This window comes from Plectropomus leopardus, chromosome 2 (assembly GCF_008729295.1).
Source record: "Plectropomus leopardus isolate mb chromosome 2, YSFRI_Pleo_2.0, whole genome shotgun sequence".
NCBI lineage: Eukaryota > Metazoa > Chordata > Actinopteri > Perciformes > Serranidae > Plectropomus > Plectropomus leopardus.
Window position 1 is genome coordinate 8,585,723 of NC_056464.1, and position 23,625 is coordinate 8,609,347.

Here is a 23,625-nt window from a genome sequence, read left to right on the forward strand (position 1 = left end):
TATTAGCCTTTATCCTGGTGACAAAGCAGCAAGCTATTTTCACATCAGCTTTGGCTTTTGCTCTTTTTCGGTGCCCTAGTCTAAACACATTCAGTTTTATACAACTTCACTCAACCTCCAGGGGCGCCTGCAAAAGGGGGGCGGGGGGACCACAGCCCTGATACAGTTGCTGGCCCTACCATTGGCTTCCCCTGGTGAAAATAACTGGAGGCTGACATTACTGTCTTTGTAAGACCAGAGGATAGTGATATCTTTCTGGTACTTTTATTATTATTATTATTTTGCTATTTACATTGTTATTATTGTTTGCTGTTTTGTATGATATTTATTTATATTTTAACTTTTGTTTGCTTGTTGATTGTTTTAAATGTGTTTGTTCATGCTCGGCATCATTGAAAATGAGGGTGTCCCTCAGTTGATTTCCAGAGTCTTAAATAAAGGTTTGAATAAATGAATGAATGAATCTAATGAACACAAACAACCTAAGGCACCTAGTAAAAACCAGACATGTTGCACTAGCTAAGTTGTACTAGTGAGTTTCAAAGGGGTTCCTTGAGCTCTCACCTCAAGATATGTGAATGAAACTGGGTTCTATGGGGTCCTATGAGTCTTGAGTCTTCCCCAAACTTAAGAAGGCCCGTTCCCAGGAAATATTTTGTTCATAGCACAATCAATGTACTCTTTTAAATCAAAGCTGTATATTTGTCTTTCTACGGAAAAGGATGACCAGGCTACAGAGAGAATCACCTAACACATGGCTATACTGATAGGTCTACATAACACATTGTGGAGGCACACTTTTTTGATAAAACAAGCTCTTATTTGATGTTTTAGTTTGTTTGTTTGTTATTTTATGAGATCTGCTACTTAATATTTTTTTTTTTTTTACGAAAAATATATTAAAAACTGAATCAGTCTGAATCAGTTTTTTTCATTGTGAATAAGAAAATGTTTGACGGGCTACCCCCTATTAATAAATCAAATCTTATGTATTCAAAATTTACATGTACATTTAAATACAATAGATTTTATAATGGTATAAGTTTTTCTTTATTTTTCTTCTAGATATTTATACTATAAGAAAAAATGCCACCCAATACTCAAAATTATATCAAAATAATGAAAAAAAAACCTTAAATGTTTATCAAAACAGTTGGCAATCCATTTTCTGTCAATTGAAAGATTAGGTAGTCATTGCAGTTGTATTTGTATAAACTGTATAAACAAAATAGATTTTTTTTTCTCTTAACTTGAAACTTTTTATGTAAAAATCTTAATTCGTAAAGTTACTAAAGCTGTCAGATAAATGTAGTGAAGTATAAATTACAAAATTACAATATTCTGAAATGTAGTGGACTAAAAGTATAAAGTACATCAAATTGGTTTAAGTACAGTTATTGAGTAAATGTACTTAGTTACCTTCCACCACTGAGTTTATTCATGTTGCTCCTTTAATTTACCTGCCTGTACATAGTGAGCACAGTCATGCTCCCCAGAGAAAGAAATCTTTTGATTTTTGGTCTATTTTTAAAATGAAATGTAAAATCTGAAAATGTAAAATAATTTCAGGACATTTTTCCCTTTTTTTTTATCATATCTAATAATCAGATGATTTCCAGATTATTTCCTTGTCACCTTCTACTTATTTGTTTGCAGCTTGCGGGAGATGTCTTGCCAAATTGCTCCTTATATTTTTTCAAGTGTTTCTGAAAGAAACTTCCTCAGATTTCAGAGGTTTAAATGCTGGTAAAAGGCGTGTGAATGCAGCAGAAGAAAACTGATGTCCATCAATGTGGTAAAGGATTAAGGCCCATAACTTAAAAACAAAAAACAAAACAAAAAAACAACGTGACAATGGCAAGTGTGTTTCCTTTACTGCCCCTGTTGTTCATGTGCGTATTGCATTTGCGCATTCATAGTGTTAATTTCTGAGGACATGCACAACCAAGGCTGCACAGAACGCAACAACTTCAAACTCTGAACTTTTACTGTTTCTTTAATTACAGCTCTCTGCAAGGCAGTAAAGGCCACCGCCATCAACATACACATCATTCCAATCCCAAAATCTACTCTGTGTCAATTAGGCTGTGTGATTGAGCCTGATAGACAATCCAGCTTTTGTGTTATTGTCATTGCCTCTAGAAAATCAAGTCCCCCTTATTTTCTCTGCCCGGGTCATTTTTTTTGCCTCCTGTCTGTGCCTCCACATCCTCTGCCACCCCTGCTATTTTTTAAAAGCCAGACAGAGGGAGCGTGGCCCAGAAATCCTGCTCTGAAGATGAGTACCAACTCGCTGTCAGCACTGCTGTCGGCCCTCCTGGGACATAGCCTGATTACAGCACCATCATTCTCTCTCTTTTAGTTCTGGACACACACACACAGAAACACACTAACACACACACACAGTTGTATCACTGTTCTCAATGCACATCTGTACTTTACAGCTCATTGAATATGCCTTTTCAACTGCATTATTATTTTCTAAGAGCTTTGAATGTGTGTGGTCTCCTGTCACTGTGTTTTCAGGCTCTCTGAAGTCTCAGAGTCTGAGACAGAGATGACTGTGGAGATCTTGTTGCCGATGACAGCTGGCCAGTCACATAATTGGCTTGTCGACATGTCACTCTCTATCTCTGATGTTTCCATTGGAGCAGAACACTGGTCTGGAGGAAAGGAATCCACTTCTACATCTATAATTCAGCTGAGACTCAAACTGTCTACAGCCAGCAGTTTTTACTTGGCAAAACTTACAGTTTATAGTACTTGGCACAGGTATGAGCTTTGCGAGGAACTGCTACTGCGGGTTTGTTTCAAAGCAGGTTAACAGGAACGGTAATTGGGTCAAGATGGTTTTCTGGACTGTAAAAACCAATTGCTAAACCTCACTCAGAGGAGATGCTCTGAATTTACCGATCATATTATGAGAACTCATGAACCAGAATGACCCATCTGTCCCGGGCAAATCACTCGCTCTGCTGCTGTCACTTCAGCAAATACTATGTTGTGACAGTTTGCTCCAGAAGAACTGGCTGCATCAGCATTTCCAAGTTCCACCTTCAGGGACTCTGTTACTGGATCAAACCTGCCCCAACGTTACAACTGGTGTCTTTGGCTGAATGCTTCGGTGGTTGCTTGGAGTAATGGCAGATGTTGGAAATGGGAAGAACTTTTTCCTCAAATGCCTTATTGCATTCTATTCTATAACTAGAAATGTGCAATCAGAAGATTGCAGATCTGCAATAGGCACCCGAGCAGACTACCAGGCTCTCGTGCCACTCTAGACAGTTCCTGTTATTCCAGCAGATGCAGATGCAGCGCATTACAAAAGTGTCCCAGCAATGTCCCAGAAGCTATGAAAAATATGTGCCTTGTCTTTTTTTGACTGAGCCACGGTGCACTACCCAAAGCAGATTGATTTCTCCTACTAACAGGCACCGTTTGTGAAAAATAGATCCTAGGGCTGTTAACGTTAATATGTTAGTTATAAGGCGATTAAAGTCCCTAATTATCACGTTAATCGCCGGCCAACATTATTTGAAAGGGCTATACAGGGCTGAGCAAAGGAATCCATTGTTACCAAACACACCATGCCTCTCAGTAAAAGGGAGGAATAACGCTCCAAAGTTAGGCTAAATTTTGGAAAAACAGCATGGTCATTTCACAGGGGGCCTTCGACCTCAAGATATCTGAGTGAAAATGGGTCTCTTTACAGAAATGCCCCCTTTATGTTAGTCCCATGCAGTTTGTTTTTTTTTTGCTGTCATTTGATTCCTGATCAAGACAATTTGGTAAGAATTGCTTTACCTTGTCAATATGGACTTTTCTGTTTTGTAATGCAAAATAAAGGCAGTGAAAATGTGATTAAAAAATGTAATTAATCGCAATTAGGTATAGCAATGTAGATTCAATATTAATATGAGGATAAATGCATTTATAAAAATAAAACAACTGGACTTTGAATGGTTCCAGGTGCTATATCGGAGGCCACTGGACTTGCTTGAGTTTCTGGAAGATATTTCGCCTCTCATCCGAGCAGCTTCATCATTTCAGAACTGAAAGACGCATGATCCCCTCCAGGCTTATGCCTGGTGGAGAAGTCTGATTCAATACCAACATGCTGAATAAAAAGATTTGCAGTTCAGAGTACTAACCTACTTCACCACACAGGAAAGCGACTTTGCAGCAGAGTATCTTAGGCAGGTCATACAGCCAACTGCTTTGTATAAATGATAGAATCAGATCAATGTGAGACCATACCATCCATATGCTCTGCACTTCCAGCACACTCTCACACAGAGAAACTGTTCAACAGATAAAATCCATTTGTCCTTCTATACAGGCACACACAGGGCAAAGTTTCCAGTTAAAAGGAAAACTTTAACTGCTTGTTCAGACCTACTATACACAAGACCCTCAAGTTAGACACCAATGTCTTTGAAAATCCTGGCTTTCTTATTTCTGTGTGGCAGCAACAGTAAAGTTATGTTTAGGGAGAAACTGTCATTACAGTTATTAAAAAAGGCAAAGTTTGATTGTGGGTCTTTGTCGGGATGCAGGAACGTCAGACTCTCTAACTCCACTACTCTACTCTACTCTACTACTCTGCTAGTCTCTACTCTTCACATGGGCACTGGGGAACAGGACTGACCTGTGTGTTGCATGATACTGTTAGAGCAGCATATTAATGGTTTTGAAGTGAGATGCCAAAGTATTGCATATAGGTGTGATGTTTGGGAGGTTTGCATACTCTTGGTTGTGTAGTATAACACGCACAAGGTCCAGCAGCATAGATGAAACCCACATCACTTATGCTGCCGAATACTGATTTCAATCTGTAAATTATTAAAAGTCATGACTCAGTTGAGACTTCTAGAAAAACAGAGATGAGACAGTGGAAGCATCTGTCTGCATTTCATACACTAATAAAATGTATTCAATGAAGAGATTTTTTATAGAAGCATACACTATATACTCTGCCTGTGCGGGCAACGTTAAAGCGCTACCAAAAGTTCAACTACACTCAGCCTAGCAGCCAGTAAAAGTAAAGCTGGAGAGAACTGAGGCATGCCGTGCCATGCATGAGCTCTAGACAATGCATATTCTGCAGAGTGAAGGCTACAAGGCAGAGAAGTCTTCCCCCATCCACAGAACAGAGTGAGCCCCAGGCAGAGCTTCACTTCTGGGCCCGTCTTGCTAACCGCCTGCCTTCATCCACTTTGATCATGGAGGCGAGTGGAGGAAATTCAGGAGAGCTCGACTTCAATCATCCAGCGGAGCTCCTTCTGTGAAGAGACTCAGTGTAGTGTAGCGTCGTGTGCTGGGAGACTTTTGTATGGTAATTTGTTATGGAGGTGGGGGGCGAGGGAGGCTTGCTTTTCAAAGGAACTCTTTGAAGTTTGCCAGAAGTGTACATGGATGCACAGTGAGATTAGAATATACAGGAGTAATTGTTCTGTCCCAGGCAGAGATGAAACAATGAATAAATCCCTCAGTTATGACCTTCAAGTTTGAGTCAAACAGCTTTTGTTCCAATCTGACATGAGAAAGTAAATTGACAGTTGAGACTGGTCTGCATCTGCCTGTGAAGACTGACTGAGGCGGCAGGCTGGGATCTGATGTCCTCCATTACACCAAAGCCAGCTGGGTGTTTACACCTCTTTTTAGATATTGTATGTAGAGATTTTGGCAAGGCACTAAACATTATAAGCACATTGTGGGCCCTGATCATTTTTATTACCATAGACATGACACTGACATCACCGTAGGCGGAGTACTTAATGGGCAGTTTTACAGATAATCAGTCTTTGGTTTCTGGCGCATGCTATTATGGAATGAATTCATATTTTTGTGATTTATAGCATGTGTACTAGACTGCATTAAATTATAGACATCACCACTGTGATGCTGCCCATTTGTTTGTAGAATCCTGTTTAGAAACCTCCGATTTGGAATTTTGTCCTTTGCCATCTAGGATTTTTGGTGCCAGATATGACCAAATTTGGACATAACCCACCTCTAACGTTAGCTGTCTGCCTGGTTGGCACAGTGCATTTACAGCCATGGCTAACTGGGATACTTTAAACTGGAATAATTTTTGCAACTGAAAAAGAGGCTTAAAACCCTTAAAATGGTACTTACAAAATGTATTTAAGAACAGAACAGTGTCTGACTCCTTAGAAGACCTTTTAGCTGACCAAAATGTTATTAAACATTACTGGAATGTATCTGAAGCACTGCCAACCTCTTCCCACAAACACAGAAAACTGAACTTTTATGTATCAACAATCTGAAAATACATGTTTTTATGTTTTCAAAATTTACTGGAGGCCCTGATAAAGAGAAAATTTAAAGTACAAGCGTACATTAAACACCAACCAGGGAGCTATGTTACCTATGAGGAGAGAAAGATTAGATCATGAAGCATGGGTGGTCATAATTTACAGTGTGGTACAAACTGGGGTTTTGGTTTCTAAAGCTAATTTCAACATTCATGACAACAGTTTGGAGGGTGAATTTTTATATAACTCACTCATGTAAATCTTAATAAGGTTTAAACTGAGGCCGTGCCTGCTTTGAGTTACTGCTGTTGTAACCTAACATAACCTATTGTTACGTGATTATGACATGACTCAAGATTTTTAGAAGGCGTAACCTTGGTTGCCATTATTTCAGTATGTTTTCAGTGTATGAACATTATTAAGAAAAGAGTTCAGAAAGAAAAGAAAGAATAAACTGGACAACCACTGTCCATTCTACTGAGGCAAATCTCCAGTAACCTATAACCTATGGTTATAGCTGTAATCCCTGCAGCTGGCCATGAGCAGCACTGGTCTCAGTGGGTTTGTACACGAGTGTCAATCAGAGGCAATCCATACTTGACCAAAATGCTACATCACACATCCCAATCAACCCTGAGGGCATCCATAAGTGCACTCCACACCAAATCAGCTTGATGTAGGGCAGCTGACTGATCAGCATCTGCCGTTGTGTCCTGACCCTGGTACTCTAGTGAACAAGGTTTTGTCATAAATTTCAACAACTTCATATCTGCACTGCCTAAGATTATTTAGTAGAAACGCGGCATCAAAAGGGGTGCTCCAACAGAGAAGAGAGTCCCATTGCTGCTGAATGAGATGCTATAAAGTCACCTGTGCACAATTTAAATTTATGACGTGGTACAGTGTGATCTCGTCTGCCCTTAAGAGAGGATGAATCACGACTGAAAAGCAAAACAGAAAGCATACAGCTAAACATCAGTGAGTGTTTTGAAAGCTGGACTCAATGTGTAGGATTTTCTATTTAACTAAATTTGGCAAAATAAAAATAAATAATTCAGTGAATTAAAAAAAAGACAATATAGATCATAATGTAGGCAGTTAAAATGTATATATGTGAACAATTACATGAAAAAGTTAAATAGGGGACCATGTTATTTTTATTCTGTAAATTTTACAGACTGGAATTGGTGGCTGCAAAACTTTGTAAGTTGAGTGGGGTTCTGGGAAGGGAATTGTGACCCATGATCTCCATATTTTTTATTTTTTTTTTTTACAAAATACTGGCAACTGTTTATACTACTTTTTATATTCTACTCTCAGGTGGATTAAAAATCCATGTTTACAAGAGCAGCAAGTCTTAACAGCCTGCACCAGCTTCAGGACCACCTGCTGCCTGTTTACTATAACAACATGTTAACACACACACACAGACACACACACACACACACAAAAACATATTACATGTCTTATTTCTCTTTTGATATCATCTTAATTATCTCTATGTGTTGAATAATTAAAGGTTCCCTGTGGAGTTTTTGGACCTCTAGTGGCACTACAGAGCTGTTTTTCTATGATTGGGTCAGGGAGGTGACACAATACACAGTCTTCCCAGTGGTTTCACACTACTCTACTGATCTACCAGCGGACATAATGTGACAAGTTGTGCTGCAATGCGCCATCAAAGACAGAAAAGAAAACCGCAAGCTAGTAAACATGGATGTGAACAATGGCTGGCTTTAAAAAAGCACAGTGTATTTATAGCTATAGTGCTAATGCTTATCACCGGCAACAAAAAACAAGTTTAAAACCATTGAAACAAAATGTTCTTCCTGAGAGAAAAGACTGAACACACAACTCCGAAGAGAGTTCTTTAGCACAAACAAGAAAGTAAGACTCTCTCAGGTGACCAAAATTGGATGATCTGAAAACACAGTGAATTCGGGATAGCTTCAGTTATGGCAATACTCTGTGAATCTGCAGTTGGGCCATGGTTAAATTACCCACCCAACACTGTCGCCTCAGGGACAGCTCTCACCTGTCACGCAAAGTGGCCATGCCCTTCATTTGCATCACTTTAAGCCCTGATTACATTTAAATTATTGAGTTATTTTTTTTAAAAAAAAAGTTGTCATGAACAGGGAAATTAGGTGAAAAGACCAAAATTGTTTTTTTTGTACCAGGTTGTTAACATGTTTACTCATGCTGTAAAGTTGGACATTTTATCATGGGAGTCTAAGGGAATAGACTCACTTTTGGAGTCAGCCTCAAGTGGCCATTAGAGGAATTGCAGATTTTGGCATTTCCACTTTGGTTTCATTTTTCAGTCCTTAACCCCATTTACGTAAATCCAAAGCTTGCCATGCTTTCATAAGCTGTGGACAATTGCAGTTCGGGCGCAGGTTGATGCAAAGTGTCAGATAGTGTCTTTCAAATGTGCTCAGAAACCTTCTACTATTTGTGTGCAATTCCTCCCTTAGTATTCTGTCTTTTATCCTCTGTGCAAAAACATAAAACCCGCTAGATATGTGCATAAACCTTTGTTTACATACATGCCACAATCTCATAAAAGTAAGCATCTGTTTTCTTTCCAGTGCTGAATATTTCATTTCGAAAAGCGCTGGTGTGTGTATCAGGAGCACTCCCTTCTGCTACACCGGTGACTGTGGGTGTCGCTGTAATCCTCAGGATGCCGAGCAGAATCCATCATGGGATTTCACGCCTCCTTCTTTCGTCTCCTTCACCTCCTTATTCCCTCATCCCCTCGCCCCCTCTCTTTTCATCACATCCCTCCTGACCTTCCTGCTCCAGAGCGCGTTCCCCATTTCCATTGGAGAGCAGTCGTGATGAGCTTCAGCGTGTTGTGGGCCAGGCTAATCACTAAAGCAAGTAAACAACTGGAAAGGTGAGCGGAGTGCAGCGCAATCAATAACGCTACAGTGGTTGATTGGTGTGGAGGTAGTGGGTGCCATGCGCATGCAAACACACACACACACTTGCACACACACACACACACAGGGTCATAGAGGTCAATCTGAACAAGACAACGAGGAGCTGGGATCAGTGTAAAATGGTGGTTGCTTGACATTAACAAACGAACAGGAATCTCTCAAAGTAGGTCTGCACTCCCTCTGACCTCAATTCCTCATTTCCTTTGACATACACACACACACACACACACACACACACACACACTGTTTTTTTTTAACTGTAGCTCTTTTCAAGCGCTCACACATGCACACACTTGCGCACCTACATGCACATAGACACAGTTATTAGCAGTTTCTCTCCATTAGGGAGTACAGCTGCTGTCGTCGTGCATTTCGGTTGCTTTACTTGATCAGTTAATGGCACTTATTTTCCAGAAAGAGCCTCCACCTGGCTTCCATGCCACTCCAACAGCCTCTGATTAAAATCTGCGTGTTAATACCGGCACTCTGGTGATCTGCCGTACTCCTGTGAGTGAAATAAGGCCTCCGATGAGGATAGAAGGAGGATGTTGAATACTTGACAAGAGCATCTGCTGGTTATAACTGAACAGCTTCCAACGAAGAGGATATCCGTCTTGTCTCGGAAGCATTTTAACCCCTTGATACCTGAGCAAATTGGCGTGATTTGAGAAATGGACCGAAAACTAGCAACAAATTAGTAAAAAGTTGAAGAGAAACAAAATTTCTTTAAAATAAGCACAAAAAATCAAAACAATGACCCCAAGAAAGTGCTAAAAAATAATATGAATTTTTTCTTTTTTATATAATTTTAAATATATTATTGAGATTATTAATTATACATATAGTTTTCTGTACATTTTTCCCATTTTTATTTATTTTTTGTATGATATTAAATAATCCCCCCAGCTAATTTTCAGATCATCTCATTATCACCTTTTAGTAATTTTTGTTTTTGCAGTTTGCTGGACATTTCTTGCCAAGTTGCTTATTATGTTGTTGTTGTTTTTTTTTTTTTTTTAAGAAATCAAACCAAATTTCTCTGATTTCAGAGGTCTGAATGCTTACAAAAAGCATCTGAAAAAAAAACAACAACCTGATGTCGATCCAGGTGTTAAAGGGTTAAAGATGTTCAAGCATACAAACTCGTTACGAGGGACACCTGTCACAGTGCATTGTGGGTTGAATGCCTCAGAGCAGCAACTCCCACCTTTCAAAATACCTCTACAACCATGCACGAGACAAACAACGCTGCATACGAGGCCGCATCTGCTTTTTCAAGGTCACTGCAACAATTCAGAGCATCTTCATTACTTCTGTTGGCCCTCTGTCGTTCCCATAGCAACCCTGCTGGGCTGACAGATGAGAGGCGCGGGAGTCGGCTTCCCACATAGTTGCAAAAAAACACATGCAGGCACAGACATTAAAACAATGAACGCGGTGCTACATCTGGGGAAGCACACTCTGCATTGTTTAAAATAAACCAGGCATCAGAGGCGAGGTGTTGGAGTGAGATTGTCGTACACAAATAGGCCATTATGGCAAAAGTGGAACACAAGGAGTCTCCTATGAAAACAGAGTGTTCTCTCTCTACTCCCGACTCTCTCCTTTTGCTCTCTGCGTCTGTGTCTCTCTGTTGCTCTCTCTGCGGGCAGGCCGCGTGCGCCTCGATGCTCGTTATCAGAACAAACAGAGATGAGGGTGGAAGAATGGGGTACACACCATGTACCAGAGAGGGGAGGATGAAAGGGTACAAAACAAGAGAAAATCAAACACCCGGCATGAGGGGAACACCGGGGAATTGTTTCTATCGGCGCACACCTACTTCCATAGGGAGCTTTACCATTTTAACGCTTTAAAGACCTGCCACGCCATAACCCACCAATACACCAGATAGTCAGCCCCTGAAAAAAATAATTCCAATTCCAGTCCATATCAGATATACATTTCCCTTGGGGGTTTAAAAAGAAAAAAAGAAAAGAGAGCGACTCTCCAAAGGCTGCAATAGGCTTGTAATGAATAAGACATTGCATCAGAATTGGAGAGACAGTGAAATCTCCTTCCTGTCTGCTTGCTGTGAGACAAGGGATGTATCATTACCAACTCTGTCTTTTTATGTCCTTGGAAGTGTGAATCCACAGTGTAACGAGTGGTGAAACATTCCAATAAATCCAGCAGGCACAATGCTGAGAGAATTGGCGCCATGAAATCCAAATATCGTCCGTGTCCTGAGGCGGAGGATTTGGTGTTTAGATGAAGCTATCAGGTAAAGTCTCTGCACTATATTTGTGCATACATTTATATAAACTATGCTCTTCTGTGTTTATGGTGTATTTTGATGGATATGACTATACAAAATGGAAAAGGTTCAAGGTTTATTTATTGTTATTCTACTATACAGGAGTGAACAACAAAATGTAAGTTGTAAAGAAAAAAAGGAGTTAGTTTCCATGTTGGTGTATGGAGGATGAGTTGAGGAGTCTCACATTTTAAGAAAATAAGCTGCTCTGCAGCCTGGTGGTATGGCAGAAGATACTACTTTGAGTATCCTTTGAGCTCTGCACACATGCCTCGGCCTAAAGTCACCAATATCAGTCAATACAGGATGTTCGAAAAAGCCAAATTATGGCATAAGTTCAACTTAAACTGGACATTTAAAACATATGCAAACATGTTAACTCAACTGAAATCATATTAAGTCGAATTTCTCGAAGTCGGACTAACATGCCTAATAATGCCGTTGGGGGTGGATTTACTCCTTCATGTATACGCCTTAACCGGACCTAAATTGGCCTCAATGTTCTGCACATGATCCTAGTTGCCATGCCTGGCTTTGATCCAGAAGTTGAAAAGCTTAAATTCGTAGAAGAAACCCGGGAAAAATAAAAGAGGATGAAGAAGGAAAAGAACAAAACAAGATCAAGGTACTAAGTATAGTGTAGAGTACATACAAGATATGCAGTGCTGTGAAGTTTGACGTGCACCGCCTTTGCTGCTTTCTAACTTATTTGGTAAGTGATGTAATAGCTCAACCGGAAGAAGGTCCGATAGTAAAAAGCTGAAAGGGGGCTGAACACCATCTACTGTGGTAGAGCTGGACATAGGTCAGTGAATAAACTGACTCTCCGGCAGTACTTGTATATTGGAACAAAGACAGTAGTCCAACTAAATGGCCTAATCGAGCTATTATCGTAGCTCAACTTAACTGTGCATATAAACGTACTGACTGATGCTCGGTAGATGGGTACCAATGATATTCAGGACTTGCCTAGGTCCAGACCATGGAATCCTCCCACTCCACCGATTCGTCCAGCATCGTGACACATCAAAGCAATTTCTTGGTTGAAATAAAAAACAACCATTTTGTGCCAAATATGGGACTAATGGTGCTGTCAAACTATTTTTGAGCATCGTTAGGTTTTGTGCTGCAATTAATGAGAAGTTTAAACAACAAAAGCAAGCGCTCTGGACAAGATAGATGCTGCTATTGAGGCTTTTCTAAATCAACATGCTATCTCATTATCTCTCGACATTTTGGTCTGTTATCCTTAATTTGCTCTACTCTTAAAACCCTGCCAAACAAGTATGCTGGCATGGCTTTGCATCTGTGTGGACTTAAAATCATGTCAAAAGGATATGTTGGTTAATATTAATTGGTTCGGGGAAATAATATTCCCCTCCTCACAAAAATCAATTAGAATGGATGTCATGTATAGCTAAAGATAGAAATGGAGTTGAAAGGTTTGACGAGTTCTGGGCAGTTTTAATCACCTGTTGCAGGGCTTTCCCTTCCTGTGCTGTGCACAAACGCAAGGTTGTAATGTTTCTGGTCAGTATGCTTTCTATAGCTTCTTTGTAAAGTTAGGGTTTGACAAGAACTTGGCAGGGGAATTTTGCTGGAAGTTTCCTTAAGAAATACATTTCTGAGCTTTCTCAGCCACGGTAGAGGTGTTTCATGTCAGATTCTCTTTGATGCTGATTCACAGGAACCTAAAAGTGATATTCTCTGTGCACCACTTTTCAAAATTGTTGATTTGCGTCAATATGATTTTCCATAATTGTCTGTAATCTGATTTACAATTGTGGTGTTATCCCCGAACTTTCCGACAGAGTTTTCTTCATGTTCATGTTCATGTTCATTGATGAATGCCAAAATGTTTCGATCAATATAATTTCCACCTCATATTCACCACATTCCATTACATATTCAACATTTGGATATATTCCAGTGATTTGCATGCACCAAGTCATTTTCACTCATGCTCACTCATAGATGTAATTTAGCAAGACAAAGAGTCTACTGGTGGCAGCTCTGTGAGGATGCCTCCAGCTTTACATACTAACATTAATGTGTGTACCAGTAGTTGAGATGTTTCACTAGTAACCAATAATGCCATTACCGGACCCATGTCGCTGGCTTGACTAAAATTAGCTGGTGTTACATGCAAAAATATTTAAATCAACATAGTTTTCCACCATTCAATTGTAAACCCTAATGGTGTGTTTCGCAAGTGGATTTGTGTTATAAGCTATAATGTGTATGTACAGTAAATATCCCAGTAAGAATGTAAAATGACTATATATATATTGCCAGTAAAAGGCTGAAAAGAAGTGAGCACAAACTGCTTGCGAATGCCAGTCACACTTTGATTAAATCTCCCTCCATGAGTTCAGACAGCTTTAGTTTCTGACACTCAGCTTTATAGATGAAGAACGATCTGCAGCCAGACGCCTTCCACGGCTGGAAACTGGCCCCTACCATGCTGCGACTCAGTCACCCATCAAGCTCCCTTATCTCCCGAGGGAAACACCCTCAGTCCTGGTTTCTGGAGATCTACGTAACAACACTGTCTGCCCAAAATCCCCAGCGGACAACAGAGCCTGTAGAGAAAGGAGACTGCTTGGGCTTCTGATAACAGTCAAAGAGGACTTTGACAGGTATTCAAACACACGCAGGCACACACACGCACACACTCACACACAGCAGTGATCAGAAGTTTGATAAAACGGTCTGATTACGTCAAGATAAAGGACGAGGTTAGTGTGCGATTTTATTTATCCATCCTGAGTCACAGAGGATTTAAACCAGCCTGACTCCATCAGTGTCAAAGTGAGGATGTTGTGTCTTAGGCAACTGCAGTACTGCAAGCTGCCATTGGGTGTCCCTGCTCCACCAGCAACATCAACCTGATGTCTGTGGACTCTGCTGATGAGGTTTTCTCTACCCTGCTCCCAGTCGGCCTGAAGAACAGGTGAATGGACAGGAGGTCTAAGTGAAATCCAGCACCTGTCCTTTCTATTTATTTTCCAATCCTCTGTATGTTTTTGTACGTCAATCATTATGATGACCAAATATCCCAATGCCCCAACTGGGCAATGAGCCGGCACAACAAAATGGTAAAATAGGCTGTTATGCAAAAGACTCTGCGCTTTGCTCAACTGGCACAGCTATCTGTAGGACTTAGACACAGGAAATTACTTAGTTAAAGCTACAATGATCACTGTTGTTATAATTCTAATAGCTAAAATTATTCTGTAATGCCATGAAAGATTTCCCACATAAATTAATTCTGGCTTTTTACGTTCTTTCAGCTCACTATTTTTTTTTTTAAATACACTGATCACTTTTTTGTTGAAAAAAAAAGCTAAGCAGAGAAGGGCTCCAAACAACTTAGAATGACTGCTCAGTATATGACAATTCATTACTTTTCTCCCTTATAAAGTTTGAGAGTATGAACGGAGTTCAGTGGGATGCAAAGATCACATAATATAGTAAACGAGCCGAGTTAGCCCTTAAAGCTCATGCATGCTAACTAAACCAACAATGAATTGGAAGTGAGCAACAACATTTTTGCCGACACCAGCTATTAAACAAAACCCAGAGATTATATAATATTAAGTTGTTGTGAGTTGTAAATTCACCACTTCTTAGCAGAAGACAGAAGACATTATCTCAGAGCCGGACAGCTGTCTCCGTCTCACAATGCAGCAAGTGCTGCTAAAGAGCCGGATAACTCCCTCAGGAGTTTTTGTAGACCTAAAACTGAGCTAACTCCAAATGAATAATAATGTTGCTCCATATCTGCCATATGTTTTATTTATTCTTTTTTTTTTATTCTTCTTTTTGTTTTTTTAGGAGAAAATGATGATTGTTTCAGCTTGTTTCTGCTGCCCCCAGGTGGCCAAAATAGGTTACTGCAGGTTATGGGTTAGGGAAATATCGCCTTCATGATTAAGAACAACATTTTGACTTTTGGCTGAAGATGAGATGCAGATCACAGTTTTGTCAATGCCTGCACAAGGTTGCTTGTCAGGAAAAATATGTTGTTTTCAGCATTTAAACACATTTCTAAGCCTGTTTTTTATCTGGTGAGAACAGTCTCCACAAAGAGTGTAAATATGTCATTTTTGCACTCAAATACTGGGGAAATATATGTGTACGAAGACTAATCTAGTGCACAAGCAGTAGTTTAACCTTTTCCAAAACAGCAGAAGTGGTCAAATCGATTTATTATTATTTATTTATAATTTTATATTTGGAGATCCACCAAAGGCAAAGGGTGAATAAAAATACTTCAAATACCTTGTGCCAACACCTCGAAGCTAAACGATTGCACTGAGGGTCCATAACTCCAATATTTACTTCATTATCCTCTATGTGCTCTCATTTACAAACCTCAGGTTGCCCAAAAGTGATTTACAAGAAGACTCGTGCTGCTTTAATGTGCCCCTCGCATGCTCCAGCATCCTAGTTTGTCAGCTATAAATACAACTTGTGGCAGATTCATGTACATTTCAGTCAAGAATATCTACACAGGCTATTAAATTAACAGCTGTCTGTGGGACATTTGGAGGAACCAAATGGCAGGGAGCTATTTCATGCTGCAATGCTAGTCTTTAAGAGTGGATATAAGAGTTTTCAATTTGCAGAAAAATATTTCACCTAAAACCTCACTCACCTTAGCCAGTTTTTTTGTTGCAAAAATCCAAACAACCCTAAAGAGGTGGCAGTTCAGAAAAGTCTATGTTACAATTTAAAACAGAGATTTTCTGCATACCGTCACTTTCAAGAAATGTGACTTCCTGTGTGTGCCATGCTGTGTTAGTACTATAAAATATAAATTTACTCCTGTTATGAGTCATTAGTCAAGTTTCCATCCAAATGTAGCCCAACCTAACAAAATTAGCAACATTTCCACAATATGCCAAATAATGCACCTTTTCACTCATTCCTGTAATGTGAATATTAGGAGCTGGATATACTGGATAATTCTCCAGCAGGATGACATTAAAATATTGCAGAGGAAAATGGTGCAACAAGATGATGTAATTATAAAAGCTCTGGTCGAATGAGAAACGGTGAAAATATGATAGAAATGTGTAATTTCAGTTTACAAGGAAGGTTACAGTCTCTCACTCTACACAGATTGGATGTTTTTGTCTGCTGCCAGTTTTTTGTCTGCAATAACAAGTTAAGTCATATGCTTAATGCTTAATTTCACTATGTTACTCTTTATTTTGATTTGTACACTTTTCCCAGACAAAACATATGCCAAAAATGGGTAAAACATAACAAAGAGACACAAAATGACTTCAACAAGACACAAAACAACAACAAGCAAAAAAACCACCACTAAGTCCGAGTGTTTTGCACCTATGATGGAGAAGTGGTGGGGCCTCTTTCCATATCTGTGCCCAGGGGGCCAACTGTCTCATGATCCACCCATGGATGTCAGTGATTTGTTGATGTTAAAATTTTCATAATTTTGATGTTTTTGTCTTTAATCGGGTAAACAGATTCTGGAAATGAAAAATGAGCAGCTTCTTCTGGTATAGTAACAAAAATGCATAAAGACAAAGCATAAGAAAAAGACAGACAGGTAGACCCACAGAGAGACGGGGACTGACACAGACAGAAGGAAAAGATTCCCCACTGCTCTTGTAACTCCCTTTCAACTCTGACGTTTGCTCTGTCGACTTGAGTGAGCGACTTTTTTCTCTCTGTTTTCTGCCTCTGAAATGTCAAAGAAGGCTCTTTGGCTGCTGCCAAGCTGCTCTGTGTCTTTACTACCATAGAAATAGGGAGAGAGTCACTGTAATTGTAGTATGAAGACTACTATTTCTCTCTCTCTCTCTCTCTTTCTCTCTATTCATATTTGAGTTTGTAGAGACTTTGGGATGCCAGGGAGAGAATTTTCCTCCTCATTAAAAACCTTGTAAGAGGAGCAGACTCTGGTAGGTGCAAGCAAACACACACACGTACACACCGATATGGACGCACACAAATACACAAACATAAACACACACCTTCAATGAAGGTTCAGTCGAGCTAACAGCACCTGACAGAGCAATCACAGTCACATACATGTTTCTCCCTCTTTTTATCCCATCTTTTTCATCTACCTCCCATCTTCATCCTCGTTTTCGTCACCCTCTTTCACCCCTTTTCTCTGTTGCATCCTGTTTTATACCCTTCACTGCTCCATCTGTCCCTCCTTTTCCCCATGTTTCTTATTATATCCTACTCTCTATTTTTTCTTTAAGAAAAACGAACACAAACTACAATTAACGGAAAAACACTAAGGGCCAAATGCATAAATAATGCGTACGTAAAAAAAAAAAGTGTAAACTTTTCCCCACAAAAATACTGGTATTTACATAGAAGCTGCTGAAGTTGATAAAGTATCAATCAAAATAAAACAGTGATGAGTAGTACAGAAACTTCTCCAGTCAAACAGTACATTCGATCCCTTTTGCATGAGGGGTCCTGGACTGCTGGTGGAGAAACATCCGATGAGAAATGTGTGGAACTTGGCGTGTTGGAGATGGTGCATCATGTGATGCTTCAGTGCTAGCTGTATACAGCAGAGAGGAAGATCCTATTTGAGGAAATTACCAAGCTGGGAGTGAAGAAGTCCTCTTTGAGAACTCTGTTAGGGGAGCATCACAATAAACATCTAATTAACCGGAAAGTCCCTGATTTTCGCCATGCCATAGGCCTGTATCCCAGGATTTAGGTCAGTAGGCACCAGCTAGGGTGTCTGACAGATGTCAACAGTGTGAGTCAGCAATACACCAGATACGCCTAATCTGCCATCAAAATCTAACAGAAGAAGAAGAGGGGGTCCTGGACTGTCCTGAATTTCTGCTGGATCAGCAAACTTAATGTTGCTGCCATTGCCGCAGCCGGTCAGGTTAACGTCCGCCTGGTCAACCTGAGATAACGCAGCAGCAGCAGCAGCAGCAGCAGCAGCAGCAGCAGCAGCAGCAGCAGCTAACATTTAACAAGGAGCTGCTAAACCCCACACCAATAGAGAACTCCAGTAATGAGTCCTAAAACCCGGAAAGCCATTAGCATTTCAGCATATCCAGTTCCCTCGTCTCAAAGTCAGTGTTTTGTTTTTTTTAATGGTTTTGTGGTCAGAAGCCTTAAATAACTTCTGTGGTTAACCCTAGCTTAAGAGACTTTCATGCTCCAAACCAATCGATCTGGAATGGAGCATCCTGTCAGCTACATTTGGCGAAAATTTAATAAACAACAACAAGCTACGGTACTCAACAATCACGGTTTGGGTGGGTGAACAACTGTCCTCAGCAAGGAGCTCACACTCCTGCAGCAGCAGCCACAACCCATACAGTTTTGGGTGTGGTAATTTCGATTGCGATGTATTTAATAGAGCTGGTGGTTCAATGTGGTGGGATGCCACTAAAACTTTTGAAAGTATGGATATACCACACAGATATCACATTATGAAGTACCTCATTGGAACAGATATCACTTGAAGGGTAGCCTTCTGTAATTTATAAAACAATATCTAGCCCTATCTGTTAAGGAAGAATGTGCCGTGAGAATGTGCTTTCATTCATATTTCAGACCAGGCGTACACAGGCTGTGGGTGACATGATGTGATGAGGATGATGAGGAGACTGAATACTGTAAAGAGAGAGGTAACGTTGTTTTTAGGCTATTTCCGCCAATTTCTCTGGTTGTGTTATTATTTTCGTAAGTCTGTTTCTATATGCGCGCTATCAGTAAATCACAGATTATTCTTCTGACATTTCATATATATGATAATTGAGATTTTACCTCAATGATAGTGTGTAGAAACGTGATTAAGTAATGTTACAGATGCTATAAATAGCCACAGCCGTGTGTCATGATATATGCTCTGGGGCATAATTTCTAAAGGTGTGTATAGAATTTACATCACAAGGCTGCTCACAGATGGAGAAAAATTTTCGGATTTATAGAGCAGTGCATACACACATCCCACGCCAATTTCCCTTTATAAATCACAATCAACCTGGATTTTGGCACATGTAAGTGAGCTTCTTGCTCCACCCTTTTCACGCCCATATTTACCTATAAATAGGCAGTGAAACACCTCTAATGATATGAATCGACGTGCAGAGAATGATGACGAAATATTGGGAAGAAGGTTAAAAACAGAAATTTCAAGTGTGAAATGGAAATATTTGCTGTGGAGGTAGACACAAGGAAAAATGTATTGTTTGGCAGACACAGAGTGGGCATTACAAATGCCAAAAAGGCTGTAGGGTGGCAGCATGTGATGAAGGGAGTGAATGCTGCCAGCACAGATGTTTGAACCCTCTCTGAAATAAAAAAAGAAGTGGCCTGATATAAGAGTGGAAGCAAAAGGAGCATAGCTGTACACCGAGAGAGTTTTTGTACCACAGGCAGGAGCGAGGTAATGCTGGCGCTCAACCCCCTCGTTGAGCAGCTTGCTGCATTAATGGGTGAATTTCTCCTAAGTGGGCGAGTGATGGAGGTGGATTGGGACACGGATCTGCAAGAAGCACCGGACAACTCAGGTACATAATTTGTAGGCTCATTTGAAAAGTGAGAAAACCTAATGCATTTATAATCAAGTTTAAACACTTATTCACTTAAGAGACAAATGAGACATTTTGTAATTTTGTAGTCACTGTGTGTTCCAGTGGGCTCGCTAGCCGAGGAAGAACTGAGTGCAACCAGCTCTGGAATATTTAATCGACTCTGTCTCAACATCTCCAACCCTTATCCTTGCAAACCTTTTCGGGATAAAGTTTTTTGCTTGTGGAATCGAGGCAGTGCCATCTGCCCTTCAGAAGCCTGATGGTGCGCTCCACAACAGCACATGCTTGGCAATGGTGTAAATTGTAATTGGTCTCTTCTGCACTCTGAGGGTTGTAGAAAAGGCTGAGCAGCCTCTGCTTGAGGGGATATCCTGTTGCCTGCAAGGTTAGTAAAGGGGTTAAGCGCTGCAGCAAAGAACTGCAATTGATTTACTTAAAAGCAAGACATCACGCAGAGCTCCAGCCTCATGTCTGTGCCCAACATCGCCCTTTCTCCATTTGAATGAGTCATGGGTTGACTCAGGCCACTGAGCCACAAAGTTAAGTTAAGAGTTAAAGGTCCTAAAACTGAATGAGCTGGAAAGCTCAACACTACCATGTCTTCAATAAACAAATTTACAAAGAAACAATTCAAATTTGCAATGTTTTGACGAAAGTGATAAGTAAGTTGCCCTTTTTCAACCCAAAAAGGTTTGGAGAGCATTAATCCAAAGTGTATACTCGCCAGTGGCAGGTAAAGTCGTGCAGTACAGTCACTCCGTTACATGTACCTTAGTAATTTTCTACGTAAATTTGACTTCTAAAAGTACATGTTCTGCAAAATGCTTTTTATTCTTACTAAAGAATATTTGCAATAAAATATACCTTCTTCTTCGTTACATTGGGCTACACATTTCACGCTACTTTTACTGATATATAAATGTATAAATAATTTTTGTATTCAGCTGAGCTCAAATGCATGACGTCGATTGTCCGACAGCAAGGGATATGATAGCCTACTGATCGATCATAGCACCACAGATGGAGTTTATGTTTTGGACACTAAATGCATCTACACACATACGTTTAATAAGTGACAGTTTTTCCAAGTTTTTGTTCAATTGATAAAACATTGGTCAACAACATATATTTTGCCCTTTCTCTGGTTCATGATATGGCACTTTTGAGATACGGCAGCTTGGTCAGTGGCCCGACACTTCAGACTATGTATGTATGTAATGCAGAGCAGGTGGACCTGAATGCAGGAGACTGCAGTCAACTCTAACTCAAATAGGTCATAATTTCAGGTTGGAACAGGGAAACAGCAAACAGAACATCACACCACCAAAACAAGAATCCAACAAAGACTGAATTGAAAACCAGGACTTAAATACAAGCTAGACTGATGAAGGGGTGAAGTGCAGCCGGAGAAAATGGTTGGAAAAGCTCAGGTGAGGGGAATAAGTTGATGAGGCAGAGGAACAGGCAGGGAGCTGATTGGCTGGGAGAAACCGAGGAACAGGAAAGGACAACGAGGCTGATGTGAGACAGGTGTGACAGAAAAGAAGCGGGAAACAGACAAAAGCAGGAAGAAAATGAGAACAGGTGAGAGATCTGCAGGACTAGTGAGGGACAGGTGAAACTAATCAGGGCGGGACAGACAAACACTAAAGCAGGAAAACACACAAAGACAGGAAGTTAAAGCAGACATGACAGATTAGAAGTCAATCTACAAAATAAAACAGGAAACATAAAACATGAATGAATACATGCAACAAAGAAAAGCAAACAGAAAACTTAGCACATGACACATAAAGAGAATATCAAAATAAAACAGGTTACATGATGAAAAAACACTGAAAACCCAAGACCTAGAGTTAAAAATCCTTACAATAACGAAATGTGTAACAAAGACAGATTACTGATACAACTAGTCTCTGGACACAGAGCAGGATTTTGACAATGATGCTTTAGGTACCTGACTGGTGATCATTTTGAATCTTAGGGACTGCATGTCAATTTGCGATCATTACATGCTCTAGTGTTGACTTAGGATCAGCATCAGGAGGGCAAAGAAATGTGCTGGGTCCTTACAGCATCACTATCATGCCACCATTTAACACCCTTTTGTGTTGTATTACTTAAATAAGACCTTAAAATAAAGACTGAAAACCTTTTGCTTCTTGCAAACCTTATATCTCACAAGCCAGCCTAAATGAATATTTCTGGCTACAGCGCATTGGGATACCAAATACTATAAGTAAGTTTCAGTAGTGGGGGGGCCTAAAATCCAAATGCCCCCCTAATAGATGGCGTCTTTGACTATATGCACACCATCTCTCTAAATAAACATTCATGTTCACAGGAAACATTGGTTTTGTTACTAAAACTACTTTACCTTTTTAGCGTAAAAAAGGTTATGTTTTAGGTTAAAATAAGTATGTACTATATGTTACGTAACTTAATTCACAGAAGTTAACGTACGTCATGTTAACCACGTTACATAATTTGGTTTCACACGGGACACAAACAGCAGCCTCCAGGGTGAAAGTCCCGTCTGTGTTTGCTCCATTTGCCACACCTTGAACACCCCCCATCTGCACTTTCTCACTATTTATACTACATTATTGCATGGACAGGTTTACATTGGAGTTAGATGAAAGCTTAGAACGTCTTGTACAGATGCTAGGGAATGTGTTGTGTGACAGAATCAGACACTGAAGGCCTCTGAACAACCTGCTGTATTTGATGCTCTGAGAACAGGCTAAACCATTTCTGATACTATGCAACATGAAACAGCATTTTTCAACTGTAACACCACGTGATTATCATGTGATCCAGCACTGATGTTTAAATATCAAACTGAGTTTAAAGAGGAGCATGAGTTTAAAATGTCACTTATTGATGTGTCAATAAATTGCACATTGGGAGCTACAGTATGTGGACATTTTTCATGTTGTTGACTGCTATTCTTCTTGTCCAGCACCTGTTTCTGGGTGTACGCTTCCCACATCTGATACACTCCATTTCTTCCTTCATAATCTATTAATCTGCACATGTCCCAAATATAGGATGAGAAATGCACACACTTACCTTTCTGCATCTAGATTCATTTTATGGTCATAATCAATAAGACACAAAGTCAAAGGGGCTACAAAGAAATTGCTGAATCTGCATTCCTTTAGAGGGTTTTCTCTTTTTTAATGCAAGCCAATAATTTGTGCAAGAAGTAAAGTTATGAGTACAACAAACAAGCATGTAGTTCACATATGTTCCCAGTAGCCTATCAGGGGCTGAGAGATACTGATTTTGGAGGAAATGTTGCTGCAGAGTGTCACTTGAAAGAACTACAGTGGCATACCAAGCAGAACTATGTTCCGCTGACACAGCGTATTATTATCACTCAACATGGTGTTTGCTTAAGCACTGCACCGCACCCGGGAGACGCAGGGATGATTTTTCTGATGTCAACAACAGTCCCGTCTCCTCAAAAAATGTACGCTTTTGACTGCTCTTCTTCAAGTCAACAAAGAAGTCACATCCCGGCGATTTAAGTTGCTCCAGTA